The sequence below is a fragment of the Juglans regia genome, chromosome 7, assembly GCF_001411555.2.
Source record: "Juglans regia cultivar Chandler chromosome 7, Walnut 2.0, whole genome shotgun sequence".
In the NCBI taxonomy this organism is placed as follows: domain Eukaryota; kingdom Viridiplantae; phylum Streptophyta; class Magnoliopsida; order Fagales; family Juglandaceae; genus Juglans; species Juglans regia.
In genome coordinates, this window is record NC_049907.1 from 29,288,359 (window position 1) to 29,308,835 (window position 20,477).

A 20,477-nucleotide genomic window follows, 5' to 3' on the forward strand; every position below is an offset into this window, starting at 1 on the left:
ATAAGATCAACACTTACTAGGTAGGGGTATTTTTATAATTTAGTTATAAGGCTCTTGGGCTTCACTTGGGAACCTTATATACTAAAAATTAGGTCTATGCTATCTCGAAGGTAGGCAGGGACTATAACGTGAGAGAAAGGAAGTGAGAGGTGCTATGAGAGAGAGGGGGAGAGAGAGAGAGAGAGTGAATGTGTGTGTGTGTCTGTGTTATGAGGGAAAACCCAAGAGATAAGGACAGAGCTTGACGTAGGGAGAGAGGGAGAGAGAAAATGTCTTGCATAGGGAGAGAGAGCCTTACCAATAGGTGAAAAGGGTAGTTCATGAGTTGTGTGGGGAGCTAGTTGTGCACGTTGTTGACTAGGAAGATTGATGGCCTTCCTTGCGGTGGATCTTAACTCAGTTGGTTGTTTCCAGTGTAGTTAGGGGTACGTGGACTCACTTACATGGAGGTCTTGGCTTGCTCTATTTCGACTAAGGAAAACAGTGGTTGTAGGTGTGATGTTGTAACGACCCGAAATAAATTCGATAGATAAACTTTTTTAAACCTTTAAAACGTCGTAAAATCCCAAAAGGATTTCACAAATCGAGCGATCGATTAGGTTTTAGTCCGTAGTCGGATCCTGAGCTACTATGGTGATGCAATTTCCTTTCTATTTAATTAAGGCATTTAGGAGTTTAAGTTTATGAAACGAATTGCACCAATAGATTAGTATGAATATATAGGATTTTACAGTGCAATAATATGTTTCTACTTTTTTGGATGAATAGTAATCGGGATGGCCTTCCTATTTAATTAAGGAATTTAGGAGTAGAATTTTACAAAACAAACTACACCATTAGAGTCATAAGAATATTTAAGATTTTATGGTGCAATAAAAGGATTTGAGTTTTCTGGGTGAATAGTAACCCTTTGGAAGAGTGCCATGTGGCAACTACGCCATGAAGGATGTCCAAATCCACTTAGGATCACTAGGAAAACTTTTTAGTTGGGCACATAGCACAATCCTATCCATACAATTGGAAACCCTATGACAAAAGTCAAGTGGGGGACAAATGTGTGAGTGTTGGAGTGTAAACTAAACCATGTAATCATGTTTCTTACACCAAGCACTATTCTATCCAACCATACATTATTTGCTCAACCAAAAAAATGTTTCAACCCTAATGAAACCCCAAACTATTGGAAGCCAACTGAAAACCTAAATCCTTGGAGGAAACCAAAACCCTAAACCGGGTTCCAAATCCTAAATCACTCGATTTGATTAAGTGATTTCTCACTTTTTTAAATCACTTCCACATGCAATTAACCACACAATTACACACTCTTTTATGGTTAACCACTCCCTTTCATCTTGGTAATAACATTTTACTAAGAAAGATTGTGTTTGCACTTTACCCTAGCCGAAACCCTAACTTAACCCCATCCAAACCCCATTCAAACCCCAAATTGAGCCCAATTGATTAAGCTCATTCTTTGCCCAACTAAAATTCCATATTTTGTAACGACCCGATTCAATATTATTAGGGATGAATTATGGATAATTTCATTGGGCCTAAATTATGTTAATGTGCCAATAATTATAGAAGCCCAATTGAGGTTTATTGGATTATTTTAAATAGGCCACAAGCCCATAATTTATTCAAACGAAGTATGAAATTTTCATTGGGCTCAATAAATGAGTTAAAGCCCATTTAATAGACCAAGTGGACCCTAATTATTTAGTAATAGCTATAGAACTTTTCTCAAAGCCCATAAAATTTTATTGGACGAGTTATGTTTATTTTGGACTTTGAGAATTAAGGCTCGGTTTATTATAAACTCCAAGCCCGTGAAAGTTTCAACTCCAAACACAATTACCATTCTACATTCCTCTTCGTAATAAAATTTTGAACCTACTGCTTTCTATAAACTCCAACCACGCACATCTCAAACTTCCACTAGAGTCCACTCAATAGAGCTCTGCCAATAGGATTACAATTCCACAGTCATCTTCAGGTTAAAAGTCTTAAACATAACAATATAAAGTCCCTTTGTTGTTTGAGAAAATCACTATGAAACCTGAAGCAGCCATACCTCACATACCTCATGTTACAACCGAGACCAGAACACCAAGCAAGCTGGAAACCACCCACAATCCCTTCCTCCCTCACAGCTCATGGCCTTCATTCAGTTGTTGCCACCTCCTCCCCTCAAACAAACACTTGCCCAAGCCACTCCCTCTCTAGTGAACCACTACCTCTATAGTGAACCACTACAGAAACCAGATCCACGCACCGAACCAAACCTTCCGGCACCCACATCACCACCACTAAGAGCCGATATTTTAGCCACCCCCTCCACACTACTGCCACGTAGCTGCATCGAGAACCACCAAGACAAAGCCTAGTCATGACCCAACCCACCAATACACCAACAGGCCCTGTTCTTCACACCCAAAAAAATAGAGCATTGGTTTCTCCAATTTTGAGCCACCGATGAACCACCTAGCTCCGCTCTAGTCCATCGTAAGCCACAGACAACCCCAATACTGTAAGCCCCTATTTTTGCTCCTCGAAATAGAGCATTGGTTTCCCCCATTGAGAGCCACACCTTGCCATAGTTAAGGCCACAACGCCACCACCAGCAGATGTGGGAATTTTTTTCACACATTTTCTTAGTTCTAATTGTTTTGATTAAGAATGTTTTGTTTCTTTCTTAGCTCGATTTTCTAGAATTTTAGGTGTCTTTTATTTTTATTTAATTCTTGAAAATTTTTTATATTTTTTAGGTGTTTAATTATTGAATTTGATTGAAATTGTGATGATGTGAAGAGGCAGAAATTGGGCTAGGCCTAGAGAGCAAATCTTAGTTGGTATGGTTTAGTCAAACTAGAATACTGTTCAGTTTTTGGCTTCTAACTAGAGCTACAGACTTCATTTTTAGGTATTTTTTTGCTTTATGAAAAGCTGAGACGTAGGCCTAAAACTTTTATCAAGATCCCAACCCTGTAGCCCAGACCCTGTTTCAGTTTTCAGCCTGTATCTGCAGTTCTAGATGCATTTGAAGGCTGAGAACGAGATCTAAAACTTTCATGAAGGACTCAACTCCAAAATATGTCATTTTGAGGCTCTAAATCTAGATGGAAGTCGGTCAGCCAAGAATTCCCAATTTTCAATAGCAAATATGGGAGAAATCTTTTGTTCTAAAATTTGAAAATAGAATCGATTTTGAATGGATTGGATGACCTGCAGATATGGCATGAGGGTTCTAAAATAAAAAGTTCCAGAGGGTTTGAGAGAAATTTGGATAAAGAAAAAAAAATCATAGAAGAAATCCTAATCCGAAATGTGCGAGGAGACAACTTGGACATACTTTATTGTTTTGATGATAACTTCTTACTCACTTATCCGGTTGTTGCGATTACTGATGGGTTAGAAAGCTATCTTAAAGGGCTATAACTTTGTCTCTAAGAAGAATTTTGAAATTTGAACCCTTGAAGCACGTCCTCGAACCCTGCCAAGATAAGTCCTAAAAGTTAGACGATTGTTTTAGGGGGAATCATGAAAATATGAAGGTTTCTTTTCTACCCTATATAAGAATATCATTGGCATGAAATTGAGAGAGGAGGATTGAAGGAAGAGCTGTAATTTCAAAAGGAAGAACGAAACTCACGATTTCTACAATTACAAAGTTCTTTTTCTCTTTCTCTAATTTTAGTTGCTGAATTGTTATTAAGGATGTTGAATTTGAATTTATGTTTGAGAAATAATTGGATTATTTTATTAGTTATGATTTGCTAGTTTTCTTATTCTATGGCTAGGATGTATTCTTTGAATTTTGAATATGATTTGAGTATGGTTGTATTGAATACCCTTTGTTAATTGCAATTGGATGATTTCGATTTTCATTCTTGCAATTTACTGGCCATGAATTGCATGCTTAAGATGTTGAATGAAGTAACGAAAGTTGAAGTTCAATATTAGTTCATGAATTCATCAAACCTTGGCAGTGTGGCTTAGAAATAAATACACACCTTTGTGACCTACATTCAAGAATTTCACAGAGCATGATGAATTTATATTTAATTTTTGTGATCACGACAGTAGACATAAGATTAATATAGGTATAGGTGTTATACCTTAAAAGAGGATATCATATAAAAAAAGGGAATTCGGTCATTGTAATTAGCAAAACATTAATGCAAGCAACCAGGTTTAAACTCATTGACGAAATTCAATTGATGAAATCCAAGCCCTAGGAACCATTCATATTTGATTTTTCAGGTTAAGAATTTGTAATCAGTCACACCAATTTGGAATTGTCTATATAATATAGGAAATTTTATAAATCGATACTTGAATCTCCTCCTTGTAGAAACGATACTCTTTTTGCCCTGTTCTATTTGTCACAACCCATGCACTTGTGGTAGAGTCTAGGGACCATCCAGTTTTTGGCGCCGTTGCCGGGGAGGATTGTTTTCAATATTAGTACAAAAAATTTTCTGTATTAATTTAGAATGAATTATTCTGTTTTGTTATTCATTTATTCATTTAGACCGGTGTGACGCCCCCAATCTCCGCTTGGGATGGAACGAAGACTTAGAGCATCGCGACATGCAACACAAGGTTACATACCTCCGTTCAAGACAATTAATATGCAATGTATCCTAGTATGCAACTAGCAGTATGCAATAATCGCAGCGGAAAGGTTGAGGTGAAAAATATGCCAGAATAACTAAAACATCCCAACTTCATTAGATTATCATTATGTTTGAAAAAGTAGCATAGACTTATATACAAAGTCATATCATTCTTTTAATGCGACCTAAAGCACAAACGACTTGGGCTATGAATATCAAAATTAAGTCCAACTTCCTCTCCAGATCCGACTCTTCCTCAATCATGCGAATCCAATGCTCCATCAATCTCGTTCGGGTCGATTCCTGACACAACTTCTATCATTTTGAGTGGAATGATATAAAATGGTGAGATTTACTCAAAATCTCAGTAAGTTAAACAACTAACTGACACAAAGATAAATCAATATGAAAAATGATAAATATGCAACGTATGTGATGCAGAAAATCAGTATGCATGTCTCCCATCCATATTCCTCAACATCTCTTAAAAATATGGAGACACGGGTTTTTACTCAGTAAATAATTTCGTCTTCATTTTTTTAAAAGACATAACTTCTTCAAAAAAATTTCATCATAAACTTTCATCATCATAGACTTACATTATTATCTTAATTAATAACATAACGTGTGGTAGTGTCACAGTTCCCCATATGCACTGTGAGTACTTGCCGGTGACCATAGTATAATTTACGTTGAAACTACGTTGTCTATAAACTCATTCTCAATGCATTGGTAAATATAATGTAACTCATAAAATTCATAATGTGTACACCCACCAGCGTTAGGTGTCAAAACATGTTGACTTCACTCTAGCGTTCTTTAAAAAGAACCCATTCGAAGCATGTTGACTATTCTTTGTCAACCCAGGGGTTACCACTCTATTATTAAACACTCCAGAGTGGACAGAGGAGTTCCACCAGGATAATTCTCCATCCTGGCATTTGGGGTCATGACAAAATGATTTTCATGCTATGCTTTAAAAAAAATATTTTTCATGACATGTGCATATGTAGTAAATTTCAACAAAAAATGGCATTTATAAATGTAATATGCCAAAAATGGTGAAATTGTCGTATGTTTTGTAAGTATACATTCAATGTGTCATATAACATAATAATTTATGCTCAAAATGAAAATTGAAGAATAAATGAAGCATTTATCAATAATTCATAAGAAATTTATCAAGGTATAAGTTAGAGGGCAACTACAAACTTCCAGGAAAATTCAAAATTAGCGTCGTAGCAGCGTAAATCGTGTGTATTCTAAGTTAGGGTTAATACTCTTATGGATATGTTCAAAATCAAAGGCTTAAAAAAATAGGTATTTACAAAAATACCCCTAGACTTTCAAAAATTGCCATTTAGGCCCTAAATTTTCACTAATTGCAAACGAACTCCAAATTTAACCAAATTTCATGGACTTCATATTTTTAGCATTCTAAAACCATATATGCCCTTAGATTTTCAAAATTCAAAGTGGAACTTGTCCAATTAGTCCCAACCCGTGGCATGCATCCTAGTTGATGCTTATGTGTATTTTCAACTATTGATCCCTATGAATGCATGCATATGAGATTTTCTTTAATCATTAATGATCACTAACATCTTTAGGGACATTATGAAGTCTAATTCTTCAGTAATCCAGTTCATCCCAACACTTAATCAAAGCTAAGAAATCCTTAATCACCAATATGCTTAAAACCGATTCATGCTTGATGATCAAAACAAGATAGATTTAAAACCTATCATGACATGCTTCTAATCACAAATTTAACCTTCCATAATCATTTTAGGATAATTATAGATCATATAAAATCATGCTTAGGACATGCCATAGCTAAACTTCCAATTAAAAACAATCAATCATTCAAACCTTCCTTTGATTGACCCGGTTTTGCATTAAGCATCATAACCTTCTCAAAACTCAACCAAATTTCATACCGACACGTGGAAAAAAAGTTGGAAATGCTATCTAAGATCCAAAGGAAGAAAACTTACAAATTTCATGGTCTTCCAAGCTCTCTAGACTGCCTTACACAAGAACACTCAAGAACTCATCAAAACTCACTCGATTTGCACTCTTTTGATCTCCAAGAGGGAGAAATGGTCTCAAGGCTCAAGATGATGCTTGGAACTGTGGTGTGGGTGAAATGAGAAGGGTGGGGAAGTATTTATAGGTGGAAAAGGGGTGAGGGACGCTGGCTTGGGTGCTTGGTGATTGGGTGAAGTGGGAGGTGCTCAAATTTGAAAAATTTCCAGATTTGCTTGCATGAGCTTAGGTCACTTGTACAGAATGAAATAGTGCCTACATTACCATCATTTCCTCTCCACAGTAGCTTCAAGGGTCCTGTAGATGACTCCAGGTCGTGGGGCATCATTTGGATGGCAGAAGATCCCTCAAACCACCCTTGAAAACAAGTGGATGAAGGTGGTTTTGTGGTGGCAGAAAACCAGTTCGGTTTTGGATCTTTTTGGGCAGCAAAAAAGAGTCAAAATCCTTCATGATGGTCATGAGACTTCTTGGTGATTGGGTGGAGAAGGAGGTGGCATGAGGTGGTGGTGCAAACCATGGCAGGAGGTTGGTTCAAATTCAATCCAAATGGTTCATACACAAACTAGACCATGGTGCACCCGGTTTGGTTCTTTGAGTTGGTTGATGCAACCAATTTCGTCCAAGGCTCAAACTGAGTTTTGGAGGGTCTCATGAGGTGTTTAAGGACCACATTAAACTTGAGGATAAACCAAAAAAATGTTAGGCCCAAGAGCAAAACAGTCCAAACTTTACAAAGGGCAATGCACAGAACCGATTGAAGCATGGTTTGGGATTGTTATGTCATTTTTCTTAATGACATGTGGAATGGTTTAGCTAGGGTATTAAAATGTTCTAATCATGGTTTTAAGGGAGTATTAATTCAAGAAAATTTGAATTAAAAAGTTTAAGAAAAGATTAAGCATGATTAAGCTTCAAAGCATGACTTAAAGTGCACTAACCTCAAGTATGATGGTTAATGGCCTTAACCAATTTTCAAAACTTAATTTTGGTACTTTGAGTGTGATTTGGGCTTAAGGAAACTAATGGTATGGTGTATTGGGCCTTTGGTCTTTGAATGGTAAAATGAGTCCAAACATGGCTTTGGGCCATATGAGCTTGAAAATGGCCAAGGGTCCAATCTACACCAAAAGCCTTATGCCTTCTTATACTTGGGCCAAGTCTAGCCTTCAATTCCTAAGGGGTTGGGTCAAGATTTTTATTGGGCTATGCCCATGAATGCACTTGGGTCCTAAAAAGTCTCATTAAAATTACTAATGGGCTTGCCTCTCTAATCCTTAGCTCATTAACACTAAGTACCAACATTAATGCTAATCCCACTATCAACGTTAATGAAAGTGATTAACCCAAAAATAAAAGCTAATCTAGAGTACTTAAGGGTTAATCAAGAGTTAATTAAGCGGGGTGTTACATCCTCCCCCCCTTAATACAAGATTTCGTCCTCGAAATCGAGGTCAAATAAAATATGCAATGGGTAAGGGTTTGAGTGTTGACCCATCTATCGTGCTATAGCTTGGAGCTACGCCATGCATGAATGCGAATGCCATGATGCGATGCTAAACAAGTCACATTCCAAATAAATAAGGGTATTTGCTTCTCATGTCAGCTTCTTTTTCCCATGTGGCCTCTTCAACATCATGATTTCACCACAAAACCTTAACCAAAGGGATTTTACGATTACGTAGTTCCTTATCCTTCCAATCAATGATTTGAATTGGAACTTCCTCATAGGTTAGGTTGGGCTGAAGTGAAATATACCTTGTGTCAACAACGGTTGGGATTTGCTTTTTGAAATTCTTCTTGAGAGAATATACATGGAAAACATTATGGATTCCTTGCAATTCAGTGGGAAGATCGAGCCTGTAAGCGACTACTCCTACTTTCTCCAGAATCTCATATGGTCCCACGTATCTTGGACTTAACTTCCCTTTCTTTCCAAACTGAAAGACTCCTCTCATGGGCGATACTTGAAGATAGACCCAATCGCCAACTTCAAACTTGAGGGTCCTTCTTCGACGATCAACATAGCTCTTTTGCCTATCCTGGGCAGCCTTCATCCTTTCCCTTATTTGGCGGATTTGATGCTTCATCTCTTGAAGAATCTCCGTACCATAGATCCTTCCTTCTCCTACTTCATCCCAGTATAAGGGAGATCTACACTTCCTTCCGTAGAACGCTTCATAGGGTGCCATTTGGATGTTGGCTTGGAAGCTATTATTGTAGGCAAATTCTATTAATGGCAAGAGCTTTTCCCATTCATCCTTCTCTTGCAAAACACAAGCTCTTAGCATGTCCTCTAGGGTCTGAATCGTCCGTTCAGTCTGCCCATCAGTCTAAGGGTGATAGGCACTACTAAACTTCAACTTCGTGCCTAGAGTATCTTGAAGGCTTTGCCAAAAACGAGAAGTGAAACGTGTATCCCTATCAGATACAATCGTCCTTGGACTCCATGTAACCTCACTATTTCAGCAACAAACAGCCGAGTCAACTTCTCCATGGGGTCGGTATTCTTAATTGCCAAAAAGTGGGCACTTTTCGTCAGACGATTGACCACGACCCAAATAGAGTTGTTTCCCTTTGAGGTCCTTGGTAATCCAATTACAAAATCCATGGATATGTCCTCCCATTTCCATTCTGGGATTGGGAGTGGCTGTAAATCTCTAGTGGGTCTTTGATGCTCTGCCTTGACCGTTCTACATATTGAGCATCTATTAACATAATCCGCTACATCCTTTTTTAATCCTTCCCACCAAAAGTGTTGTTTTAAATCTTGATACATTTTGGTGCTCCTTAGGTGGGCTGTGTATGGAGTCTGATGTGCTTCCCTTCGTATCTTATCCCTGATCTCTTGATCAGCTGGGATAACTTTCCGGTCTTTGTAGTATAGCAACCCATCATTTTTTAGGGTGAAACCTTTGAGTCCTTCATTCTTCTCTATCTTCTGTCAAATTTCTACCCAGTTGGGATCCTCCATCTACCGCTTCTTCACTTCTTCCCATTCCATTGGTAAAATTTCTTGTACTACGGTTAGGGATACTTCGGCAGGAAGATCCTTAATCAACAACCTTGTCATACTATGCAGAAGGGACTCTACTTCCGAAGCAAGGCCTGTGGAATTATCCCTTTGCGTCTTTCGACTTAGCACATCCGCCACTATATTAGGCTTGCCAGGGTGATACTTAATCTCACACTGGTAGTCGCTAATAGTTTCTAACCACCTTCTCTGCCTCATATTCAAATTCTGCTGACTAAACAAGTACTTGAGGCTCTGGTGATCGGTGTAGATTTCACACTTTGCGCCATATAAATAATGCCTCCATATCTTTAAGGCGAAAACTATGGCGGCTAACTCCAAGTCATGGGTGGGGTAGTTCTGCTCATGGTTCTTCAGTTGTCGTGAAGCGTAGGCGACAACTCATTCCTCTTGCATAAGCACACAACCAAGTCCTGATTTGGATGCGTCACTAAATACAACATAGGGTTTATGAGGTTCAGGTAGGGCTTGTACCGGCGCAGTTGTGAGCCTTTCCTTGAGTTCCACAAAACTCTGCACACACTTCTCTGTCCAGACATACCTAGCATTATTCTTAGTTAGGGTAATGAGGGGACCTGACAACTTAGAGAATCCCTCCACGAATCTCCGATAGTAACCAGCTAATCCCAGAAAACTCCAAATTTCATGCAAATTCGTCGGTCACTTCCAGCTTACTACAACTTCAATTTTGCTTAGATCGACTGATACTCCTTGACTTGAAATCACATGCCCTAAAAATTTTACCTCCTTAAGCCAAAACTCGCACTTACTGAATTTGGCATACATATGGTTTTCCTTCATCTTTTCCAATGCTAAACGAAGATGTTACTTGTGATATTTTTCGCTGCTTGAATAAATTAATATATCTTCGATGAATACAACAACAAAGCTATCCAGATAGGGTCTGAATACTCTGTTCATCATATCCATGAAGGCGGTCGGGGCATTGGTTAGACCAAAGGACATTACTAAGAATTCGTAATGTCCGTATCTGGTTCGAAATGCCGTCTTGGAGATATCCTTCTCCCTAATCTTGAGCTGATGATAACCAGACCTTAAGTCTATCTTAGAGAACACCAATGCTCCTTGCAATTGATCTAGTAGGTCATCGATACGTGGTAACGGGTACTTATTCTTCATCATTACTTTGTTCAATTCCCTATGGTCAATGCACATCCTCAATGATCCATCATTCTTCTTAACAAATAGAACTGGTGCTCCCCAAGGTGATGAACTAGGTTGAATGAAGCCTTTCTCTAGTAGCTCTTCTATTTGTTCTTTTAGCTCCTTCAGTTCTAGGGGGCCATACGGTAAGGGGTTTTATGGACAGAGGTCGCTGTGGGTTCTAGTTCTATGGTGAACTCGATTTCTCTATCGGGAGGTAGTCTGGGTAGATTGTCAGTGAAAACCTCAGGGTATTCCTCAACTACAGGTATCCCTTGTATCTCCTTATCATCACCATAACTCTCCATTATGAGGGCTAAGTAGGCCGTGGCACCATTAGCGATGCACTTCCTTGCTTGCAAAGCTGAAATCAGAGAGAGGGTAGCCTTCACCATCCCTCCTGTATGACGAATATGTCTACCCTCAGTCGCATCGAAGATTATCTCCTTATTTCGACAATCTATCCTAGCGTAGTGTTTGGACAACTAGTCCATCCCTAGTATAACATCGAACCCTAGTTGATCGAAGACAATCAGGACAGCGTCCATCAATCTTCCCTTTAGGGTCAGAGGACATTTCTTCAACACATGGGTGCAGGTGATCGTGCTTCCATCAAGAATCGATACTACTAGCTTGAGGTAGTTTCTGAGTCAGTAGGTTACACGTACGTGCAAATGTCGCGGAAATAAACGATTTTGTGGCGTTGAAGTCAAATAAAGCGCAAGCCGTGTATTCGTATAACGTGATTTTTCCTAAGGTGTAATCAACTACTGAGTACTAAGCAGCTATTTAAAAAGCTAATTTCTAAAGAAGGGTATTGAAGGAAAATCCCAGTGACAACGTCTGTTTCCTCGTCCTCGGGGATTTCCTCGCTGATATCACTAGGGGGGATGGTGTAAACGCGGGCTTGAGCAGGTGGCCTCTGATTGGGTCTTTTGTTAGGAATTATCTTTCCTCCTTGAACATTCTGTGGGCATTCCCAGATCATATGCCCTGACTGTCCACATCGGTAGCACACTCCTAAGCCCACACGACATTCACCATTGTGGTTCTTTCCACATTTCTTGCAGGTGACAGGTGGAGCTATTATAACGCATTTTCCCTTGTTAGCTCCTTGAATAATCCTCTTCTTAGCATTATTCCCGCCAGCAATGAAGGTACAAGCCCTCTTTCTCTCGAGGTTGATCTGAGCTGTCACATTTCGCTGCTCCGCCTCCGCTATTGTAGCCACATTAACCAACTCTTGGAAGTTGTGGATGCGTAATCTAGCCACATAACTGCAAATTCTAGGATTCAGCCTTACTTGAAACTTCTGGGCTTGCATTTTCTCAGTAGCAATCAAGTGTGGGGCAAACCTTCCTAGCTCCATAAACTTCGCAGCGTACTGCTCAACAGTGAGATTGCCTTGTACCAACATGGCAAACTCTTGGGCTTTCTGGGTCTTCATTGACTCTGGGAAGAAATGATTGTCAAATTCCTGCTTAAACCTCTCCCAAGTCAAAATGGTGATATTTCCCAATTCTCTAATCAGAAGTTGCCTCTTGGTGTCCCGCGTACTGTACCTTATGTTTCTCAATACAGCCACTGGTCTCGAAGGTCCTGTCGAGATCTAATAGCCACTTGTTAGCTTTCATGGGTCCCTAAGTTCCCATTAAATTGGAGTATCTATATATTAGGAACTTCTCATAGGAACACCCTCGGTTCTCAATCAGCAGGCGTTGTTGGTTCTGCCTCAGGATTACTTCCTGTTGCTGCTTCATGGTCTCCGTCATTTGATGAATTGCATCTGCCAACTCACGTCCTCCATCGAAACAACGATCCTTATCTCTATGGATGTTAGATCCATCAGCATTCCTCTCTTATCTGCCACATGTCATCTCGTCTTAATCCTTCCGAGTCCTGCGATATATGTGTATCAAACCGAGCTCTAACTGTAGGATTCAAGCCTATGCAAGGCTAATGATTCAAACCTATATTCTGGCATAAGGTTCCTAAGAACATGTGGGTTTACCCAGAGACGAGCTGCTCTGATACCACTGCTGTGACGCCCCCAATCCCCCGCTTGGGATGGAACAGAGACTTAGAGCATCGGGACATGCAACACAAGGTTACATACCCCCATTCATGATAGTTAATATGCAATGCATCCTAGTATGCAACAAGCAGTATGCAATAATCGCAACGAAAATAAAAGGTTGAGGTGAAAAATATGCCATAATAACTAAAACATCCCAATTTCATTAGATAATCATCATGTTTGAAGTACTAAAGTAGCATAGACTTATATACAAAGTCATATCATTCTCTTAATGCGATCTAAAACATAAAGGACTTGGGCTATAAACATCAAAATTATGTCCAACTTCCACTCCAGATCCGACTCCTCCCCAATCATGCGAATCCAGTACTCCATCAATATCGTCCTGGTCGATTCCTGACACAACTTCTATCATTCCGAGTGGAATGATATAAAAGGGTGAGATTTACTCGAAATCTCAGTAAATTAAACAGCTAACTAACTCAAAGATAAATCAATCATGAAAATGATAAATATGCAATGTATGAGATGCAGAAAATCAGTATGCATGTCTCCCATCCAGATTCCTCAACATCTCTTAAAAATATGGAGACGTGGGTTTTTACTCAGTAAATAATTTCGTCATTAGCTTCTTCATAACGTGTGGTAGTGTCACATTTCCCCATATGCACTGTGAGTACCTGCCGGTGACCGCAGTGTAACTTACGTTGAAAATATGTTGTCTATAAACTCGTTCTCAATGCATTGGTAAATATAACGTAACATCATAAAATTCATAATGTGTATATGTATACCCACCAGCATTAGATGTCATAACATGTTGACTTCGCTCCAGCGTTCTTTAAAAAGAACCCATTCGAAGCATGTTGACTGTTCTTTGTCAACCTAGGGGTTACCACTCCATTATTAAACACTCCAGAGTGGACATAAGAGTTCCACCAGGATAATTCCCCATCCCGGCCTTTGGGCTCGTGATAAAATGATTTTTATGCGATGCTTTAAAAAAAATATTTTTCATGACATGTGCATATGTAGTAAATTTTAGGCAAAAATGACATTTATAAATGTAATATGCCAAAAATGGTGAATGTCATATGTTATGTAAGTATGCACTCAATGTGTCATATAACATGATAATTTATACTCAAAATGATAATTGAAGAATAAATGAAGCATTTATCAATAATTCATAAGAAATTTATCAAGGTGTAAGTTAGAGGCCAACTTACAAACTTCCGAAGAAATTTGAAATTAGCATCATAGCTACGTAAATCGTATGTATACTAAGTTAGGGTTAATACTCTTATAGATAGGTTCAAAATCAAAGGCATCAAAAAAATTGGATATTTACAAAAATACCCCTAGACTTTCAAAAATTGCCATTTAGGCCCTAAATTTTCACTAATTGCAAACGAACTCCAAATTTAACCAAATTCATGGACTTCATATTTTTTGCATTCAAAAACCATCTATGCCCTTAGATTTTCAAAATTCAAAGTGAAACGTATCCAATTAGTCCCAACCCGTGGCATGCATCCTAGTTGATGCCTATGTGTATTTTCAACTATTGATCCCTATGAATGCATGCATATGAGATTTTATTTAATCATTAATGATCACTAACATCTTTAGGGACATTATGAAGTCTAAGCCTTGGGTAATCAAGTTCATCCCAACACTTAATCAAAGGTAAGAAATCCTTAATCACCAATATGCTTAAACCCGATTCATGCTTGATGATCAAAACAAGATAGATTTAAAACCTATCATGACATGTTTCTAATCACAAATTTAACCTTCCATAATCATGTTATCATAATTATAGATCATATAAAATCATGCTTAGGACATGCCATACCTAAACTTCCAATTAAAAACGTTCAATCATTCAAACCTTCCTTTAATTGACCCGGTTTTGCATTAAGCATCATAACCTTCTCAAAACTCAACCAAATTTCTTAGCGACACTTGGAAACAAAGCTCAAAATGCTAGCCAAGATCAAAAGGAAGAAAACTTACAAATTTCCTGGTCTTCCAAGCTCTCTAGACTGCCTTACACAAGAACACTCAAGAACTTACCAAAACTCACTTGGTTTGCACTCTTTCGATCTCTAAGAGGGACAAATGGTCTCAAGGCTCAAGATGATGCTTGGAGCTGTGGTGTGGATGAAATGCGAAGGGGAGGGAAGTATTTATAAGTGGCCAAGGGGTGAGGGACATTGGCTTGGGTGCTTGGTGATTGGGTGAAGTGGGAGGTGTTCAAATCTGGAAAATTTCCAGATTTGCTTGCATGAGCTTAGGTTGCTTGTGCAAAATGAAATAGTGCCCTAAACCACCATCATTTCCTCTCCACAGTAGCTTCAAGGGTCCTGTAGATGACTCCAGGTCATGGGGCATCATTTGGATGGCAGAAGATCCCTCAAACCACCCTTGAAAACAGGTGGAGGAAGGTGGTTTTGTGGTGGCAGAAAATCAGTTCGGTTTTGGATCTTTTTGGGCAGCAAAAATGAGTCAAAATCCTTCATGATGGTCATGGGACTTCTTGGTGATTGGGTGGAGAAGGAGGTGGAGTGAGGTGGTGGTGCAAACCATGGCAGGAGGCTGGTTCAAATTGAATCCAAATGGTTCCTACACAAACTAGACCATGGTGCACCTGGTTTGGTTCTTTGAGTTGGTTGATGCAACCAATTTCATCCAAGGCTCAAACTAAGTTTTGGAGGGTCTCATGAGGTGTTTAAGGACCATATTCCCCTTGAGGATAAACCAGAAAAATGTTGGGCCAAGGCCAAAACAGTCCAAGCATTACAATGGGCAATGCACAAAACCGATTGAAGCATAGTTTGGGCTTGTTATGTCATTTTTCTTAATGACATGTGCGATGGTAAATCAGGGTATTAAAAGGTTCTAATCATGGTTTTAAGGGAGTATTAATTCAAGAAAATTTGAATTAAAAAGTTTAAAAAAAGATTAAGCATGATTAAGCTTCAAAGCATGGCTTAAAGTGCACTAACCTCAAGTATGATGGTTAATGGCCTTAGCCAATTTTCAAAACTTAATTTGGTACTTTGAGTGTGATTTGGGCTTAAGGAAACTAATGGTATGGTGTATTGGCCCTTTGGTCTTTGAATGGTAAAATGAGTCCAAACATGGCTTTGGGCCATATGAGCTTGAAAAGGGCCATGGGTCCAATATATACCAAAAGCCTTATGCCTTCCTATACTTGGGCCAAGACTAGCCTTCAATTTCTAAGGGCTTGGTTCAAGGTTTTTCTTGGGCTAGGCCCATGAATGCACTTGGGTCCTAAAATGTAACACTCCGCTTCCCAAAAAGACATTTTAGAATTTTTTTGGGAGTTAGTATGCTACTGCTAAACTTAAATATAAAAGCTTTTATTTTTAACAACACCCCAGATGCGAAAGATTTCCATAAAATAACAAACTTCAATAAATACTGAAAATCCAAAATAAAGTCTGCGGAAGCACTTGTTAAAAATACGGAAGTCTCATGTGCTTATCAAAATAATTTATTTAAACTTTAAACCATAGAAATAATCATAGCATAATCTATCTAGGCCTCTGCCTCACCCCCCAGGATCCAGTCCTATTCTGCATTCTCATCCTGATAAATGTCATCACCTGGGTAGTTTAAAAACATAAAAACACGAATACTCAATAAGCAACACATCATAAAGTAAACATATTAAATATAAGATTTCTTGAAAAATTTGCATACTCACAAATACATATGTAATTAACATGAACATGAACATGGACTTATCTTTCACTTATCATAGGTCCTTACCCACTGTTGACCCCCGTGAGTTAGGGTTAGCGAATCTAAGTAGATTCCGATTCCGATTCCGATCGTGGCCGCAGATTATGGAATCCATACATAAGGAAGACATACTGGGTGCACTACCAGCATGCACGACCTGGCAATGCAATATGCCCATAACATAGATACCGTCTTCATATCATAACATAGGCGGTTACATATTTTATTAAAATCATACTTGCATACTTTTCATTTCATAGATTTCACAAGAAATCACATACATACTTGTCATATCCTATCATAGATTTCAAATGAAATCGCACTCTTTTATAAATATCATGATACATGTTCCCTCACATAAATTCATGACTTTTCATAGATAATTTTATACATAACTCTCACATAAAATAATTTTATGCATAATTGTCACATAAATCATGACTTTTCATAAATAATTTTATGCATAACTCTCACATAAAATCATGCATTTCATAAATAATTTTATGAAATAACTTTCACATAAAATCATGCATTTAGGTACGTAAAAAGGGGCTTCCAATGAAGGGCATACATGCATAATATCTTTTATAAAAGACAAGCAGTTTACCGTACATACGTCTAAGGATATGATCGTGCTACTTACCTTACAACGCTAATCCACTATTTCAGCGCGTAGTCGATCGCCTAAAAATAAACATGAAATTTTTTCATAAATTTCTAATTAAACTTGTGACTTTATTAAAAACCTAAACTACTAAAATAGTCTATATTTCCTAAACCTATATGCTCCCTAACACTAAAATATCCTTACCCGTTAGTTTTAAATAAGCAAGGATATTTCTGAAAAACAACATGTTGAACATGGGCATTTTGGGAAAACAATATAGAGGGGCAATTTTGTAATCTCTTCAAAAATTGCACTACTAAACTAAAACCTAAAGTAAATATATTTGTAGAGAAACGAAAGGCTCGAGAGGGAGAGAGACATGCAATACTCACCGAGAGGAAGAAGGCAGCTGTGATGGTGGGTCTGGTGGTTGGGCACGATGGCAACCTGACGAGTGGTGGCTACGCAACTGAGAGTGAGAGAGAGTTATGAGAGAGAGAGAGAAACTGAATCTTAGAGAGATTACGGGGAGGGACGGAGAAGCAGTGGGGTCATTTGGCGATGGCTCACCATGAGGGACAGGGCGGTCTGAGGCGATGGTGGAGTTGGGGTAGCACGACCGAGCTGTGGCCGTGACGTGAGTGGCTAGCTTGCGGCTCACGGTGGAGAAGAAAAATCTCATGTTCGGTGCAGTAAAACAGAGTATTTTGTTGGGTGGTTTCTCAACGGCTGCTGACGGTGGTGGAGGGAAGAGCTATGGTTGCTGCGTGTGGGAAAGTTGGTGGTTCTTGGTGTATTGCCGTGTGTGTGGTTATGCGGTGGTCTCGTGTTTGTTCTACGGTGAGCGTTGGTTGTGTTTAGAGGTGGATAAAACCGAGACTCTCTCGGTGATGGACTTACGGGTTGAATGGTTCTGTGTGGGGCTATGGCTAAGGGAGGAGACTTGGAGGAGTTTCCTATGGCATGGGTGCAAGCAAGGGTTAAACTTGTTACTACGACGTGAAGGTTCCTTTGGAATGGTTCAATGCAGTGGGTTGAAGGTTTGGGGCACACATGAAGGCTTGGTTGAGCGACGGTGGTGGAGGGCAGTGACTAGGGCTTGTTGTTTGGGTTGGCGTGGAGGGAATCAGAGTACGACGTGGGGAAGAAGGAGTGGGTTGTTGGGCTTGGTTTCAGCTTGAGGAAGAGGCTGGTTATTGACACTAGAAATAATGACTCGGACTGGACGTAATAAGCCTCTATATACAGACCAATGAAAACCCTAGTGAAGAAGAAGGTGAAACGTACGTGCATGGAAGTGGATTAGATTTCTTGCGTATTTGAAATTTATAGGATAAAATCCGGTAGCTAGGATTTTTATTTTGAAGAGGAAATAAGAATGGTAATGGTGTTTGGACTCTAACACACACGTGCTTGGAGTTAAAAATAAAAAATAAAAAATAAACTAAAAACTAAAAAATAAAATAATAATAATGGAGCCTTAACTCTAGGTTCTTAAAAAAAAAAAAACAAATTATCTGATAATTCTCATATGGGCTTTAACTCATTTATTGAGCTTTTTAAAAAAATTTATCTGTAATTTATCCCTACAAATAAATATAAGATCGGGTCGTTACATAAAATGTCTCACCAAAATTACTAATGAGCTTGCCTCTCTAATCTTTAACTCATTAACACTAAGTACCAACATTAATACTAATTTCACTATCAACCTTACTGAAAGTGATTAATCCAAAAATAAAAGCCTAATCTAGAGTACTTAAGGGTTAATCAAGAGTTAATTAAGTGGGGTGTTACAACCAGCCCCACCTTCTCAAGGCCAAATTCCATTGTTTTCTAGGGTTTTTAGTTTGTTTTGTGTTTCTCCTTGTCAATTTACGCTTTCTATATTTAGTGTATGCCACGTAGCTGTGAGCTAATTTAGCTTTTTGATCCAGAAATTGAGAGAACCCTATGTGCACTATGGAGAAAACAAAGATCTGAGCTAGGGCAAGAACAAGTAGTAGTCATGGCAGATAACCAGAATCAGAGGGTGTTGCATGACTATGTCTTGCCAAATGTCAATGGTGCTCATCCCAGCATCTACAGTCAATGCTAATAACTTTGAGATTAAGCCTGGTCTCATCCAAATGGTGCAACAGAAGCAGTTTGGTGGAGGACCTGTTGAGGATCCACATGCACACCTTGCTAATTTCTTGGAGATGTGTTATACAATTAAGATGAATGGAGTTAGTGATGATGTTATTCGATTCTGACTTTTTCCATTTTCTATAAAGGATAAAACTAAGGCCTGGTTGAATTCCAAAGCGTCTAACTCTTTCACCACCTAGAATGACTTGTCACAAGCTCTTCTAAGAAAGTATTTTCCCCCAGGTAAAACTGCCAAACTTAGAAATGATATTACCAGTTTTGATCAGTTTGATGGGGAATCTTTGTATGAAGCCTAGGAGAGGTTTAAAGAATTATAGAGGAAGTGTCCACATCATGGTCTTCCTGATTGGCTGATTGTACAGACTTTTTATAATGGATTAACACATTCAGTCAGGATTACCATAGACGCAACAGCTGGAGGTAATTTAATGAGTAAGTCAATAGAAGAGGCATATGAGTTGTTAGAAGAAATGACCTCTAACAATTATCAGTGGTCTAATGAAAGAGGGATGCCTAAGAAAGTTCCAGGTATGTATGATGTAGATAGCATAAACATGTCGAATGCCAAGGTAGATTCTCTGGTAAAATTGTTCGGTAAGTTGGGTAATGTGAATTCTGTTTCTAGTCCTGTATTAAGTTGTGATTGTTGTGGAGGAGCTCACATGAGTGCTGATTGTATGCAGGTAGAGCAAGCCCGATTTGTGTCTAGTTTTAATAGGCAGTAGCAACAGAACAACCCTTATTCCAGCACATACAACCTAGGCTGAAGGAATCATCCCAACTTTTCATGGAAAGATCAAGGTAACCAAGGTAGCAATTCTAGACCTTTCCATCCTCTTGGTTTCCAACCAAGACCATCTCAACCAAAAACTAAGCAGTCTTGGGAGATATCTATTAAGAAGTTAGCCAATGCCAGTTCAGAGAGATTTGAGAGACTGGAAGCAAAGGTTGACCAGTTGGCGAGTTCCAACAGAAATGTGGAGATGCAATTCAGGTAGTTAGCCAATTCTATCCATTCTTGTGGACAAGGTAATTTGCCTA

At 38.8% G+C, this 20,477-nt stretch overlaps 1 non-coding gene across 1 annotated transcript; it reads right to left on the bottom strand.

Moving 5' to 3' along the window:
- Nucleotides 1-19,669: 19,669 nt before the first annotated feature.
- On the bottom strand, nt 19,670-19,776 carry LOC118349138. The gene has a single exon (XR_004802128.1). It is a non-coding gene; the product is annotated as a small nucleolar RNA R71 (small nucleolar RNA).
- Between the last annotated feature and the right edge of the window lie 701 nt (nt 19,777-20,477).